The sequence below is a fragment of the Polypterus senegalus genome, chromosome 1 (genome assembly GCF_016835505.1).
Source record: "Polypterus senegalus isolate Bchr_013 chromosome 1, ASM1683550v1, whole genome shotgun sequence".
In the NCBI taxonomy this organism is placed as follows: domain Eukaryota; kingdom Metazoa; phylum Chordata; class Cladistia; order Polypteriformes; family Polypteridae; genus Polypterus; species Polypterus senegalus.
The window spans coordinates 265,749,273-265,766,038 of NC_053154.1; the positions used below are offsets into that span (position 1 = coordinate 265,749,273).

General features: G+C 40.3%; 1 long non-coding RNA gene across 1 annotated transcript in view; it reads right to left on the reverse strand.

Annotated features, from left to right (window-relative positions):
- The window catches only part of LOC120519105, a 38,149-nt gene extending 22,162 nt beyond the window's left edge, over window positions 1–15,987 (reverse strand). Inside the window, exon 1 of the long non-coding RNA XR_005631384.1 lies at window positions 15,617–15,987. This is a non-coding gene — a long non-coding RNA (uncharacterized LOC120519105). The remainder of the gene's footprint in view (window positions 1–15,616) is intronic.
- Window positions 15,988–16,766: the final 779 nt, after the last annotated feature.

Sequence of the window (16,766 nt, forward strand, 5' to 3'; positions counted from 1 at the left end):
TGGTCATTATGGCCCCATCTTCACGAAATTTGGTAGGCAGCTTCCCTGCGCTAACCGAAACCGATGTATGTACTTATTTCGGTGGTATGATGCCACTGTTGGCTGCCATATTGAACTTTCCAATGTCACTAATTCTCCAACTTCCCATGTGCGTAGAAGGCTGACCCCATCTTCACAAAATTTGGTAGGCAGCTTCCCTGCGCTAACCGAAACCGATGTATGTACTTATTTCAGTGGTATGATGTCATTGTCGGCTGCCATAGTGAACTTTCCAACGTCACTAATTCTCCAACTTCCCGTGTAGGTAGACGGCTGAAATTTGGCAGGCTCATTCCTTACAGCTTACTTACAAAAGTTAAACAGATTTCATTTCGAAATTCTACGTGTAACGGTCATAACGGTCAACAACATCTGCCATGTTGAACTTTCTGATTTATGGCCCCATCTTCACGAAATTTGGTAGGCGGTTTCCCTGCACTAACTGAAACCAATGTACATACTTATTTCAGGGGTAAGATGCCACTGTTGGCCGCCATATTAAACTTTTCAATGGTCTTATGGTTCCTTATGGGCTCATCTTCAAGAAATTTGTTACGCGGGTTCCCAACGCTAACTGAATCCTACTTACGTACATATATACGTCCATAGCCTGCGGCTCGGTCACTGTGTGAGGCGGCGTTGGGTCCCCCATCCCAACGCCTCCCACGTTGTTGGCTGCCTGCCTATATAAGGCCGTCCATCGCTCCGGTCTCTACATTCCTTTCCTTGCTTCACCACGGGATTCACGTCTCCCTGCTGATAATTACAGCCTTTTTATTTAATCCATGGCTTCTCCGCTGTTTTATTGTTCGTTTATTACGATTATAGTTATTGTGTAGGTATTTTAGACTTACTTTACATTGTTCAGGTACCCATTTCCTTTATCATTCCAACCGCATTCCCCATTAACATGTCTATCGAGGTGATCACCATCAATCAAAGAACTGTCACTTACCGAGTGGTTTCCATGCCCGGAGATGGCACCTGCCTTTTCCATTCTCTTTGTTACATATTGCACGGCCATATCAGGCTCTTATGTATTTAATGACTGGGACAGGTTCAAGGTGTGGACATGGTGATGATGGTACAGGAGATAATTATACTACACAGGAGCACTATAAGAGTGAAATGCTTAAGCCCTTCACCTATGGTTCTACATGTGAGTTGATGGCTGCCGCTGAATTGTTTGGTTGTCGCTTTCAAGTGTACCGAAATGGCCAAATATTTTACACCTTTCGATAACCGCCAATGCCTCTTAAACATCTTAGATTCACAGGTGACAATTTCAGTAGTGGACACTTTGTTGTTTATGAATGTTTAAACTCTCAAAAGCTAGATGTGAAGTTATCGATGAAACCGGTTGTATGCGTACAACACTTGACAGATGCCGAATGTCACTTCAACAAAAGTCCTGCAAATACTGTCGTAATTGAAACAAACCATGAAACTCAAACCGATTATGACAGCAGCAATCCAAGCTGTGAGATTTGAGACAAGATTAATTTTCATATGGCTAACTGTACGTTGCATGCTCAAGAGTAAGCTCAGCGAACAGCTTAGTCATATTACAACCAGGGGGCCGAACTAACAATGTGGTATACAAAGAGATCCTTAAAAAAATAATTATTGGTATATTTTCCCTCAGTTTAAAAAGGTTTAATTTTCTTCTTAATAAAAATTTTAAGGCAGTACTTCGCCGCTGCGAAGCACGGGTATTTTGCTAGTTATTAATAAAGTCAACATATGGACTTTTATCTGGTGCCTGGTGTCTTTGACAAGGGTTCAAGGGAGCGATAGCGCCCCCTATCTGTCACAGTGGCGTAGTCGGCAGGATTCTCTGGCCATTCGGTTGCCAGAGGACCTGTTTAAAAAATTTCTGTGGGCAGAGAACCCCGAGAAGACGACGTCCAGACATGCAGCAACAGCGCTGAAACCTACCTTCACCAAGTCCGGTATGGGAAAAAAGAAGGACAAACAGAGCGACAATGCCAGCGGAAGAGCCACGCTTGTAATGGCTGACGCTCGGGAGGAGTTACGGAGCAGCTACACGAGTCAGGAGAAGCCTCCGGGAACAGACGATCGTGCTGAGGTACGTGCCGGGGATTTAATTGACAATCCATTTAAAATAACACACTTTGTCCCATGCATGTACCTCGGAGAAGATCACCTGGAGGCTCTGCGGGAGGCAGACAACATTTCCGAAGACAGTGGCACACTCCTGTTCGAGCCAACAAGCACTAAAGGGGACTTCCGCACGTCAGCGGCCGGCGAGGGACACGTGATCGACCCCGGTATGTTCTGGGAAGGAGAAGGTCCGCGTCCCGCTGTTTGCGCCATCGTCGACAAAGAGACGGACTTGGACTTTTCGAAGGGGAAAGGGCAGGCGAGCGAAGCACTGCTCACCCCGCAAAAAGGTAAGGAGGGCCGGGAAATGGCTGATCGTTCCGCCGACAAATTAACACAGGCGGATCGCAGTCAGCCAAAGATGGCGGCCTGGTCCTCCAAAAAGAACTCCAAAGCCCAGAAGCCTCCGTGAAGCACGTCAGAACACGTGCCGACAGTGGACGTGTTCATTGGCTCCCGGCCAGTAGGTAATAGAACGAGGAAGTGAACCTGCCTCCAGTCGAATTAATTATTCTTTTGACATGCAGGAGCTCGAAAAGTTAATTGAGCCCGTATGTAATCTTTTGCAGATGCTGGCGGCGATAAAGAAGATCGTCAGGGAATTGGGAGAGACAGCCGAAGCGACCATTCGAAAGGTAGATGAGTACCTGCGGCGATTAAGCCGGCAGTCTCCTGTATTATATGATTTGGCTGTACAGGTAGATAATGCCGGTATCGTATATAATGAAATAGGGACGCAGTGTGATCCAGGCCTGAATTTAATAAGTAGCGGGTGCCAAGTCACTGTGTGCCCTACAAAAGAGTATGGAACGTTGACAGAGTGGTCGAGGGACGGGCCAATCAAGCCGGAGCAGTTGGATGGTGCTGTCTCTCGGTCCTGAAGACCCCGACCTGTATTGTAAATAAGTCAAAGGGGGTGCAGATAGTAAAGGGTCTCTCTCTATCTCATAGAGAGACTTAGACTGTGGGAAAGCGCCAGATTAAGCAGGAGATCCTTAAGGTAAAACGGGGGTCTCCTGACAAACTAGAGAAGGGTGCTGAGTTAGCAGAGGCGGCTGGGGACTCCTACTCAGTGGGAAAAAGGGCGGAGCCAGACTTCCGCAAATGCTTTCAGTCTCGTCGAGGGATACTAACAGGGGAGCCAAGGATGTGTTATGAATGCCGCAGGCCAGGTAATGTATGGCGATGTTGTCCTAGGAGGACAGAGGAACAAAAGTCTAATTTTTATAAAATTACTCCTAGGTTCTCACAAGTGAGTTATCAACCTTGCCAAGGCCCGACCCATGGACCCTCCTGGAGGAAGACGACCCTCGCGTGGCTGGACAAAAAAAAAAAACCCCAACCATGGTTTTTCGCTGGGGGAGGAGTACTATGGTCTATGGCCGGCCAGTCATCCCGGCCAATACCCCCAGACTGCTAGGTGGAGCCCTCCCTGCAGCATGGGTGGCCTGAATACCAGCAGGGAATTATGGACAGTGGAGTTTTCATTCTCAACCCTGCTGGATACCACAGGGGCCACTAGATGGAGCTGCAGGGAGGAGAAAAGATTATTTGCCCTACACCCCGGAAGTAAGTCCAAGTCACTTGGACAAGAGGAATGACGTGCTTCCGGGGTGAAGAAAAGGACTTTTTATCTGACCCGGAAGGGATAAGGAATCATGGACCGAAGGATTGGAAACAATTCCGGGTCAGGGAATATAAAAGGACTGTGGGAACTCCCAGACGGCGAGCTGAGCTGGGTGGAAGGGTGGCAATACGTCTGGGAGTGGAGGATTGGTTTATTGAGAATTATTGTATTGTTTAATGAGTATCGTGGAGAGGAGGGTGCTTTGTGCACTGTGCATTATTAATAAAGTAAACATTTGGAGTTTTGTCTGGTGTCTTGGACAAGGGTTCAAGGGAGCGATAGCGTCCCCTATCTGTCACTATATCTTGGTATGGCGGAAGTGTCACACGAGCACCCGTCCTGGTTTTCCTTCCCCCAGCACCTCCAGGTGTAGCGGAAATGCTGATGTCCAGGGCTTCTCAGGCGTCTGGGCACCCACTGGCGGTGACCACAGGCTCCTACAGTGTGGAGCTTCCATACTCTGTTCTCGTGGTCCCCATACCAACCAGGGCGGCTGCCCTCTTGTGGTCCGCAGGAGGCGTAGTCCCTCTCCCAGTCCTTCCAGGTGTCCCGACTGGGTACCGCCCCAGCCACTCACCACTATATATATATATATATACAGTATATACAGTGTATATATATATTTTTTTTTCCATATATACGGCATAAATATTGTGTGTTGAAATTTATTGTCACAAGCACATTTGTACAAAAACTTCCTAGCAGTCACTTCCAGGGAAACACCAAAGGTATTGCCATTTCTCTATCCCCACCCAAAGTACACCTCTTAAAAGGGGTGTTAAAAATTATGTTTTCTCAAATGACCCCTTATTTAACTCAAATTTCAAAAAAAAGAAAGAAAGAATGCAAAATGTGATGGGCTTCTGTCTTTTTTTAAAATCTGCTGTCTTTTAATGGGAACTCTGGATGAGAATAGCATAGTCATTGAAAAGTCTAACTGCAGGTTTTTATTCACTTAACAGCCTGGGATACGTATACATAGGGAACCCATCTAGGGTATCTTTCATAAAATAATATCAGTCCATTTCAGGGCATGCACACAACCAGACGTACTTGCACAAGACCAGTTAAGAATTCTCAATTAGACTAACCTGCACATTTTTGAGACAAGGGAGAAAACGTGGTCTTCCTGGGAGGCAATTCAATGCAGACTTGAGGAGGCCATTCAAACTCCAAACAAGTCATTTTCAGACTGACGCTAATCACACTTCTGTGGTAGTATGAGTGATGCTACACAAAATAAAGACTGATTGAAAATAAGGAGATGGTATCATTTTAAAATAAGCAAATATTACACAGAATAAAGTATAGAATCTTTTGGAATTAAAATATTTTATGAATGTAAAGATGTAAAAACTGTGAAAGGATTTGTTTGTATTATGCTACTGCTTTGTCAATAGTCATGCAACTAAGAAAGGTAGTATGGTCAAGCTCCTGTGAAGCAGGAAAGAGAAAGACGATGTGATGGAAAGAGCAGCATGGAAATACACTCAGGAGCTGCAATGTGTAGTGTGACCGCACCTGCAGTCTAAATATTGTGGATCCGAACTTTTTAAATAAACCACGTTGTAATCTTTGCTTTTAATGTTTCCAAACAATTCTCTTTCATAAAATCAATGATAGACTTAGTCTATTGCAAATTCTGGGCAGAGTACAGTAAATTAAAAGAATAAAACTGATTGGAATTTTCCATGTGTAGTGTTTTAGAGAAACCCAGACAGGAAAATCTTCACTCATGTGTTATAACACCTTATCTGACCTTGTAATTCAATAAATCCATAAGACTGACATATGATCAGACAAGTCTTGTCAGATGTCTAAAAAGTCAGACTATGCTCAACTTTTTGGACTAATCTGAAAGCTATCAGCCAATGGCAATCCAGCATCAATCATGTCTTCTTTCAGTTCTGTTTTCCTTTCAAGAGTAATTAGCCTCAATTGAAGATTGGTCTAAGCATGTAAAATGTTTTGACTTTCAAGTGATGTGTGGCCAACTGATTTATGTGATATGACTCCTTGTTAAATAAACTGCTCAAGAAAGTGTAAAAAAATTCAATTTACACAAGTAGTGCTGAATTAAAGTGTGTTTATTTAAAACTAGTGTATTACTGGTAAACACTGTGATAAATAACAACAGTAGATGAGATCATATACTAGGAATGACAGCAACTGGACGTGTGAACATTCTGTCAGGGAAGGGAAGATGCAGGAAACATAAGAATTTCAAAAGATTTAATTTGTGAAATGTAACTAAAAAGGAAGCCAAATATTTGGGTTGATGTTTGTAGCAAACAGAGGTCCATATATTTAAGTAATTCAAATGGGTAACAGTGATCTCTTGTCTTCAGATGGTCTTAGCTTCTTTGTCAGCTTGTGCCCTGCTGTTTGAATAAACTTCAGCATTCTGCAGAATGAGTGGGTTTAAAAAAAATGAATATACACGGTGTGGTGGATTGCCGGCATTTTACTCCGGCCCTCACCCTTAGACCGCCAGGACGAGCTCTCCCGACAGCACGATCATGCCCCGAGTTCCAGCAGGGCATCATGGACTATGTAGTGTTTATACACAGCCCTGCTGGATACCTTGGGGGCCACCAGGCGTCGCTGTAGGGGGGCTCGTAGGCTCGCATGTGCCCTATAACCCGGGAGTACGTCATAGTCATGTGACAGGAAGAAACGACGTGCTCCCGGGATGAAGAAAAGGACTGTTTTCCCTGACCCGGAAGGAATAAGGAACTGTGGACTGATTGGGCAGGAACACCTCCGGGTCAGGGTGTATAAAAAGATTGTGGGAAAGCCCAGAAAGTGAGCTGAGCTGGGAGGTAGGAGGGCGAAGTGTCTGGGCGAGGAGGAAAGAGTATTGATTAGAGATTTATTTGTGGTTTATGAGTGTAGAGTGGAGGGTGCTTTGTGCACTGTATAATAATAAAAAGAATAGTTATTATACTTTCACCTGGTGTTCAGAGTGGTACCTGAGGGTGTTAGAGGTGGACCACGCCTCTATCTGCTACAACGGTGAGTCAAAATTATGTTAACACTAATGGTACTGCTATGTATATACTTACATACAATTTTTGTGGACAATTTATGCGCCACATATGGTGCATATGTTGAACATGATGGCGAACAGGTTGAGACATTCCTGTAAATCATCTTCCACATATGAAGTATGTTTTGTGAATAAATTGTTTCAAATGTTAACATAATTTTGACACACCCTGTAGAAACCTACAAAGTCATTTATATTTCTGTATAGTAAGATATTGAGTGAGGCTACAGATCTGATGACAAAAACTATAAATACAAAGAAAGCAAATCCATCTGTCTGTTTTTTCCACTTAACGGGTTACAGGATTGTGGACACAGAGCATATCCTGGCAGAACTGACTAAGCCTGCATGAGGTAAACAAAACTAACAGTTAGCAAGAAAGGCTCAGATATGTGAGGCAGAGACCCCCGTGACCCTGTAGTTAGGATATGGCGGGTTGGATAATGGATGGATGGACAATGAGGCAGAAACACAATCATCTGCAACATATTATAATACACATATTATAGCTTTAACTGTGCTGCAAGTGTCGTATGAATTGTTTAATTAAATATGTAGACTATTTGACACAACCTGTGTGTTCAAGTTCAAGTATATTACCATCTGTAAACAATACAGTGAAATTCTTACTTGCAAATCTGTTTAAAATATGGATGTGTATAAGGAATTTATACACACCTTTATTCATTAGTATATGTATGCTGATCCAGTACTCTTTCAACTCTTCCTAAATTTGTTAAAGCATAATGTGTAATACATATAAAAGTGAAACAATACAGACATGTTTTCCTTTCAAAAAGGCAACAGCGTTGAGGAACACTGTGTCGAGCAAGTCATTGCCAACAATAGGCTGACAGCTATGTCTTTGATAATAGCACCACTTGCTGTCTAAATATTGTATCACTGTATCTACACAAAATGTAAGGTCTCCATGAGAGCTTTTTACTGCTTCTAATTTAAGCTAAAATTAAGCATAGCAAAGAGACTAGTGCTTCACTGGCCAGACACTGCTTTGCCTCTACATGTCTTTCTGTTTTTAAATTGCCTGTTAAATGTATGGGAATTAGAAAGGAACATTAACTGTTATTCCTTAATTTTTAAATGGAGATGCAAGGACTTCTTAATAATTGCAGATTTCTCACCTTGAAGCCTTCAGTTTGAAGAGGCTATGTCAAATTTATAATGATACTTTAAATGGCTCACATGGGAAATTAACCCATCCACAGAACCATCATTTGTCACCAGTCCTTTCTGGCCATTGTTAAATTTCAGCAGATATTTCACAAAGAAACTAATGGCTACCAACATAAGACAAATTGTGGTCACAGCTGACAACTTACGAAGATTTATTTTCCAGGCAAACAGAATAGATGGAGAGCAATGGGGTGCTACCCCACTTTTGTTTTTGTAATGATTTTAATAATGTTATTTCTTTCTCCTATCATCTTGAATATATACTGTAACTCTGTCCAAATAGTTAAATTGTTAAACCAAAATCTAATGATCCATTACTCTTACTTCCACCATTTTTTCCACTTGGCAATGCCGTTTAATTTACCAATAGATGTAGATATATAAATCCTTGTAATGCTGAATTTATGCTCAAAGATTCTGTATATCTCAGATGAACTGAGATCCAGGATTTTCCCTGCATTTCAGTCCAGACTGGTCCAAGACAAAATGCCAGGCATGTGTAAGAATGTATATGTAAGTTATGTATTAGTCCCAACCAAAATTCTGTTCCCCTGCTTTTAAGTTAATGTTCAGTTGACAGTTGATATCCTTGTAAAATAAAGCATGAAACTGTTCAGTTTGGCTACATTCAACTAGAGAAAACAAAATTAGAAAGAAATTATGAAGTGATCTTATTTATCACCTGACAATAATAGTAGGTTCCTGAATTAGAAACTTACCACTGAGGTTGCTGCTTAATATATCATTTCAATTTTCTATCAATTTGAGTATTTTGATAGACTGTCAAAAGTAGTCACAGTAAACAGGCTGCTGAGGCAACCACTTCCACACTCTGATCCTAATACAGCAGAGCCTCCCTTTTAAACTGCTACTTTTTTACATTTTTCTACCCCTTGTTGGAATCTTCTTCTTCTTCCTCTTCATCTTCACCCACTTCTATGTGAGGCTGATGTGCTTGATCAACTTTCTCCAAAACAGCTCGGTCCTGCACCTCCTCCCCAGTCAAGCCCTTTTCCTTCAAATTGACTTTTACTTTATCCATTCACCTCTGCTTTGCCATCCCTTGCTTTCTTTTCTCCTGCACTTCCATTCCCATCACTCTTTCGCCCACATATTCATTGCTTCTCCTCATCATGTGTCCATACCACTTCAATTTACTTTCTTGTACTTTCTTAGATATCTCTCCCACTTTTTTTGTACCTCTGATTGTCTCATTTCTTATTGTGTCCCTTTTTGTAACACCACACATCTCAACATTCTCATTTCTGCCACATCTAACTTCTTCTCTTGTGCTTTCTTTGCCGCCCATATCTCACCTCCATACATAATTTCTAGTCTCACCACTGTCTTAAAAACCTTACCTTTAATAGCTTTTTCCAAATGTTTCGTCCACACTGCACTCTACAGGTTTTCTTTCCATCCAAGTTTCCATCCTGGGCTTCTGCTGAACCTAGATATCTAAATGTATCCACTCTTTTTAATAGCTCTCCCTGCATGCTAATTTGTGAATCCTGATCATCATTAAGTCTCATATATTCTGTCTTCTTCCTATTTATCTTCAACCCTCTATTTTCCAAAGCCCTTCTCCATTCTTCCAGCTTCCTCTCCACTTCGTCTTTCCTGGAACTACAACACACAATATCATCTAAGAACTTAAAGAAAATCCCTGGTGCAAACCAACACTAAGCAGGATCTTGTCTGTTACCCCAACATTGCTTTTAATCCTCACTCCCTCATACATATCCTTGACAATCCTCACATACTTCTCTATTTCTCCCCTTTGTTGAAATGATTTTTCAAATATCCTAATTTTGTCAGCACCCATAACCCAAAAACGTTTTGAGGAAAGTTTCTCCATCTGTCTGTTTGGCTGTTGAGGAAGCCTGTGAGCTAGTAGTATCATATGATTGGAGAGTGCATTGTGGGTATATCATCTTTCTCACGTGCTTCCTCTGGAACCCATACACTATGAGGACAGCCCACTGGGAATTGTCCCATTAGTTCCGATAGCCAGTCCCTATTGCTTGATGAGTACAATGGTAAGATTAGGATAGTATATGAGCTTAATAATTAATATTTAAACAAAATTCACAAAATGCTTAAATCTTCAACAACTTTATTAACAGCTATATAAAAAGAAAGAAGATAAATAGTCATTAGAAAGTGGTTGAAGTTACTTAAACTACACACAACAGCTCTAAGTCTTTGCATCAGTCTCCATAGAAAGAATCAGAAGTGAACTGGAGAAGTCTGTCTCAGTACAGGAGATGTTCTAGAGGTGCTCTGTGTTGAGCTAGCTGAAGATAGCCACTCATCAAACAGCTAAGAGATGCCTCACAAGTTTCCAACTTTTGGAGCTTGTGAAGAAGGCAACCACTAAAGTAGAATGGCCAACATGTTTCAGGACCAACTGTCCCTACTTTACAGCCAAAAAGAGAGGTGCTATAAATTTGTAAACAACCAAGTACAAACAGAAAAGACATAAAAGATGATTATACAATAATTAATAATCTTATATATAAATGTCTACGCGTGGAAGTGTGAGGCTACAGAATGAAGCTCAAAGTAATCAACTCTGCTGCCAAAGTGAAACCACTGAGAAAAGAGAAACTCACTTATCTGCTAATACACAAGCGAGGCAAGCAAAACAAAACCTCAGAGGAGTGAGAAACTCGCTTATCCGCTGATAGACAATGGAGGCGAGCACGTTGGCAAATTTAATTTGAAGCTTTTAAAGAAGGAGAATTAATACAGGAGCAACGAACTTTAGAAGTTTGTTAGCAAGTCAAACCTAAGTCAGTAGCACACAAAGGGAAACAAGGGCTGCAAAATGGATCAGGGGAGTGTGTATTACAGATGGCAAGCTACATCTTTTCATCGGTGAACAAACATAAGGAGCAGCTTTGGGACTGGGCACTGTCAACCAGAATCTGCTGGAACAGAGTACCTCTTGGCATAGAGAATAAAATCAATCAGTGTCACATTAGGAAACCTAAGCTTCTGGAAACAGAGGACTGTTTTTCTTTCATTGTAAGATTTCCTATGCTTTATGTGAAATGCAGAAGCTATAATATTCCAGGTGTCACAGACATTATGAAACATTTGCTTTAACATAATGTCTGAACTTTTAATAAAAATAGCAGCTTTTACTCTTCTTCTAACAGCCGTGTTTTATTAAAACTGTGCTGAACATGCAAGCAACTGAGGAAACTGAGTGTAGTTCGTGTAGAGGATTATTTAGCACAGGGTCAGGCTAAACAGCATTATTTACAAAAGGGAAAGCATACAGTGCTGTAAACGTCATATACTATATTACGTATATTGTGTTGAGCAGAAACAAACAAGACATCCTAGAGAACAAATGTAAGTTTCAAAGATGTTACAAGGTCTTTCTAGGAAGAGTTGGCATGAATAACTGGGGATATTTAGAAACTTCTGAATACTGAAATTGTTGATAATTTTGTGCTGCAGTATAGGGACAAAGCTAAATTCAATATCTCAAAACAACGGCAACTCAAACCAAATAAACCTTTCCTGTAATTCTTTTTCTCTGTTTGTATTTGTGCGCAACTCTCTCACAAGGGGTTTTCTTTTCTTCCACTCTAACGTTTGGACACTTTGTTGGGTGCACTGCTCTCATTTATAGCACAGTCATGCAGATGTCACACACTGTGCTTGCACTCATTATATTGCCTAGCAACACTTTGAGTTTCAAACCACAAAAATGGTGGAACCTTTGAGATAGCAATAAAATATCAAAACAATAAGAAATGAAAATTGATCAGAGCAATCCTCCAGGAATTAAATACTAACCTGAACATGATGTTACTGTAATAAGCAATAAAATTATATATATATAATATATATATATACAGTGGTGTGAAAAACTATTTGCCCCCTTCCTGATTTCTTATTCTTTTGCATGTTTGTCACACAAAATGTTTCTGATCATCAAACACATTTAACCATTAGTCAAATATAACACAAGTAAACACAAAATGCAGTTTTTAAATGACGGTTTTTATTATTTAGGGAATAAAAAAATCCAAACCTACATGGCTCTGTGTGAAAAAGTAATTGCCCCTTGTTAAAAAATAACCTAACTGTGGTGTATCACACCTGAGTTCAATTTCCGTAGCCACCCCCAGGCCTGATTACTGCCACACCTGTTTCAATCAAGAAATCACTTAAATAGGAGCTGCCTGACACAGAGAAGTAGACCAAAAGCACCTCAAAAGCTAGACATCATGCCAAGATCCAAAGAAATTCAGGAACAAATGAGAACAGAAGTAATTGAGATCTATCAGTCTGGTAAAGGTTATAAAGCCATTTCTAAAGCTTTGGGACTCCAGCGAACCACAGTGAGAGCCATTATCCACAAATGGCAAAAACATGGAACAGTGGTGAACCTTCCCAGGAGTGGCCGGCCGACCAAAATTACCCCAAGAGCACAGAGACGACTCATCCGAGAGGTCACAAAAGACCCCAGATTGATTAACGCTTGATTGCAGTTATTGCCATAGGTCCATCTTGCTTACATTTTTGCTTATTCTCTCTTCCTTTATCTTTTAATTAGTAATTACTGCCAATGAATAGTGGGGCTTAGAATGCAATCAGTACTCTCAGGTGCTGTGGCTATCAGGACTGCTGTTACCTAAGAGGAATATGAAAGATATTAGCTCTGTTCTCTTTGCTTTCAGCCATTTTGCTTCTTGGCACTTGTTTTGAAAATGTTAACAGATATCAGCCTATTAAGGCATTTAGTTGAGTATTCATAATGCTAATCTGTATAGAGATATTTAGTGGTTAATATTTTTAGGTGCCAAGTATTGGGATATAATTATGTGCATTGTATATTTAAATTTTGTTTTTGTTTGAGTTTTTATTTTAAATGGTTTTGTTATTTTTATTGGTTGTATATGTGATTATGTATTGTCATACTGTTTCTTTAAATCTGAGTATGTTTCATGTTCCTTGTGGATGGAACCCCAAGGAGTGGGGCTATCTGGTATCTGGATTTTATTGGTAAAGGCTGATTTCTTTGAATTGTTGATTATTTTGCTCTGTCTTTGGATTCTGATTACTGGACTGTGTTTGTTTAGGACTTGTTCGCTGTGGATTAGTTGATTGGCAGCTCTTTATCTGCCTTTGCTTGCTCTGTAGAACTTTTGCTACATTGATGGTGTTTCCACTTTTATAAACTTATTCTGTTTGTCCATCTATTCATATGCTAAGGTTTACAGTTCCGGCTCCTCTTGTTGGGCTTTTGAGATATTTAAAGTCATTTAATTTTATTTTAGCACCAGCATCCCTTTCAGGCCTGAAGGTCATTTGAGTAGGGATTGGCCCAACAGGATGAGGTCAATTTTTGGAACAAATTGAAAGCCTGGCCTGCCCAGTGAAGACTTTGTGGAACATTATTGAGGCCTCACACATTTTTGTATTTATGGGGGTTCCAAATCATGACATTAGGATTTAATCCAAGCATTATTTCTTTGGTAATGATTTTTGGATTTGCATTTTGTTGGTGTTTCTGTTAATATTATCCAGTAGTTTTTTCTTTATACTTTTGTTAGTTCCTATTCCATTAAGTATTGCATTTTTATTATTATTAATATTTTTATTATTTACTTTTAATTAGTTTTGTTCATGGTGTTGGAAATTCCTTTTTTTACTGTTTCACTTCTGATGTAATTCTAGTTTTGAATAACTAACAGTTATTCAGAATTTACTGTCTGTTACTTTAGTAATTTGCTTAATAAATTATTCTTGATTCCAGTATATATATTTTCCCATAACAATTAGCAGTATGACTTTTGTGTGTGCTGCCTGTCACAGAAATTCAGTAGATGTGTTACCTGTGTCAGTAGGAAAGAAAAAAAGAAGATGTGAAGGCCAGGGAGCACACATGCAGTATTTCTCCAGAATGATATATGGCAGGTGACCCAGCAGTGGGAAGGGTTGTATTGCGGCTGGTGCTCTCACTTCTGGGTGATCAAGATTAGTGAGAGGAAATCAGAGATAGTTGATAGAAGATTAGAAAACTCAGACAGGGACATATGGCCCTGCACTGCTCCCAACCAGACAGATAGTCAAGAGTACATTTGGGGCATATTCAAAAGGTGCGGGGTGCACTTGAACTGGAAGCCTTAAAATGGAGCTCTAGTCTGTTTTAAACAGCCACCACTAAACATAGGAGCTCAGATGTGTTGCTGGGGTTAGGCCAGAAATGACCCCCCAAAGGGTAAAAAGCCATCCCATGGGGTCTCAGTAAGGATGGAGTTAGGGAAAAGATTTTGGAAAGTGGTGAACTGTTGGGAGGTGGTCATGATTATGAAAATTTTGTAAATGAAGTGAAGTAGGCCCAGGGCTGCAACTTAGCATTGCACTTTATTGTGACTTCCATTATATGGCATGGGGAGGCTACATGATCAAGTTAGATATCACCTGTCCTTATGTTAGAATGTGCACAAATAAGCCAGCATTACAGAAGATTTGCAGCCCATCTTAGTCATTGAAATAAATACACTCAAGCTCCACAAACGTAAAGAGGATTATTCCCTAGGAAGCCACAAGTGAGTATTGAAAGGTGATTTTAGCAGTCATGTGCACCCAATAAGCAGACACATAGCAGTGTCACGTGTAGTTATAATCTGTACAGAACAGGAAAGACTTGACCAAGTCATCTTGGCTGGTTTGGGAGGTGGGGGATTTATCTATGTATCCATTTTAAGTCTATAGCTCAAGTCATTTGAAGCCTGAGAACTAATTCAGTAACTCCAGGCAGCCCCACTTACTTACTAAGAAAATAAGGCATCATCTCTGTCAGATCTACACTAGAAGAAGAAAAAAGAATTACAGACAAGGATGCCTCAGAAGCAAGCATCAGTTCAGAGCCTTGTTTATTTGCCACATTAGACGCTTCAAAGAGGAGTAACATTAATATTAGTTCATTATAGAGTAAAATTTCAAATGATGATGAATCTGTAAAAACATTCTCCTGCTTTAAAAATGGTTGCATGGTCTTATTCTGATACATGAAATGTACTCATTTAATATCATGATAATGTGATGATTTGGCAAAGCTATGGAGTAGCTTAAAGGGTTCAAGCCTCCCTTTGAATGACTCTAGGGGGCATACTTGGGTCTCAAGCACAAATGAGTACCAAGGAGTTCAGATATAAACAAAAACAGATATATAATGAATCGCAGCTAACAACACAGGCAGAAAACAAAGGAAAGTGCAAAACATAAGGTTTAATGCCCCACTTTGACCCTGACTATTAAGTGTGGTTGAGTTGAGTTGAGTCTTTGCCAGTGACTCCTCTTCTGACTCTGAGCTCTCTGGCCTGTTAGGAACTTAGTGACTTTGTAGACACAGGCCAAGGCCACTTTCAAGATCTCAACTACTGTGCTGAAGCTTCCTCCTCTGACCGGGTTTAAGCACAAAAACTGCAAAATATCTCTGTGTGTTTTTCCCAGTATGCTGTAACATTTTCTAGACAAACAGGTTTTGTTTTAATCTCCACAATAAGATAAACATTCAAAGAAATCAGGTATAATACTTGCAACCAAAAACTTACAATCTTATTGGTGGTACTACTCCTATCTGACACAATGTCTCCTGCATCCTCCAATGTCTTTTGGATTTTGAAGACAGCTTAAATACTGAAACAAATCTGCCAGTTCAGTAGCAGGACAGACTAGGTAGTAGGAGCAAAAACCTCACAGTGAGATCCCTTCCTGCCAAAATAAACAGCCCAACAGAGCTTAACAGTGCACTGACCTTGGTATCTACAGCCTGCTGACCAGATATGCTGCAATACTCTGCAATAATGCACATGGTTTGTAACCCCCTGTTTTCCTTGGTTTGGCAACTCCTGCATGTTTTGGGGACATGGGAGAAAACCAGAGTATACAAACCAAAACAGTCAAAGGAAGAGCATGCAAAATCCACTCAAGTAGTATGCAGGCCATGATTTGAACCTGGTCATTTGACACCACCAAAAGTATACCTGAATTATAAAATCAATTTCCATAAGACAACACAACATACTTTGTTAGCAGTTGAGCTCATTTCACTGGGTTTCTGTTAAGTCTGGAGTTGTCATCAACGCCATCATTCCACGACAATCATTAACCATCATGTTTTAAAGTTATCCTCTAATATCATAAAGCAGTCACTGCATGGAAAGGCCCTGAAAATCTTATCTTGGAAGAAAAATAACCAGAATTAATCAAAAACACATGCAAAATTCCCCAAACTCTGAAACTCATTATTTAAAACGTTTTGTTTTTTTTTTCAACTTTCATTCAAGGATGTGAAGCAGCCTGATGGTGCATTCAGCCCCTTCTTTATGATCTCAGAGGCTAACTTTAAAGCTTACTGGCAGATGTAAATGACTCACCTTGAATAAATTACAAACAACATTATATAATGTTACCACATTATATAATAAACTAAAACTTGGTATGGAAAAGTATTTGTATATAATTCATATATCTGACATCTGCATCTACACATTCATTATTATCAAATTTCAGTAGTCTAGTTAAGGATCATGAGGACAAGAAACAGCACTGCGGTGAAGAAGGCAGGAACTGTCCCTGCGTGAGGTGCGAGTCCATCACAGTGCACACTCAACACACACCCTAGTACGGTCAACATTACAATAGCATTGATATAGAACAACACAAAAAGAGCACAGATCTAGCAATTGGTGCATCTGAAAA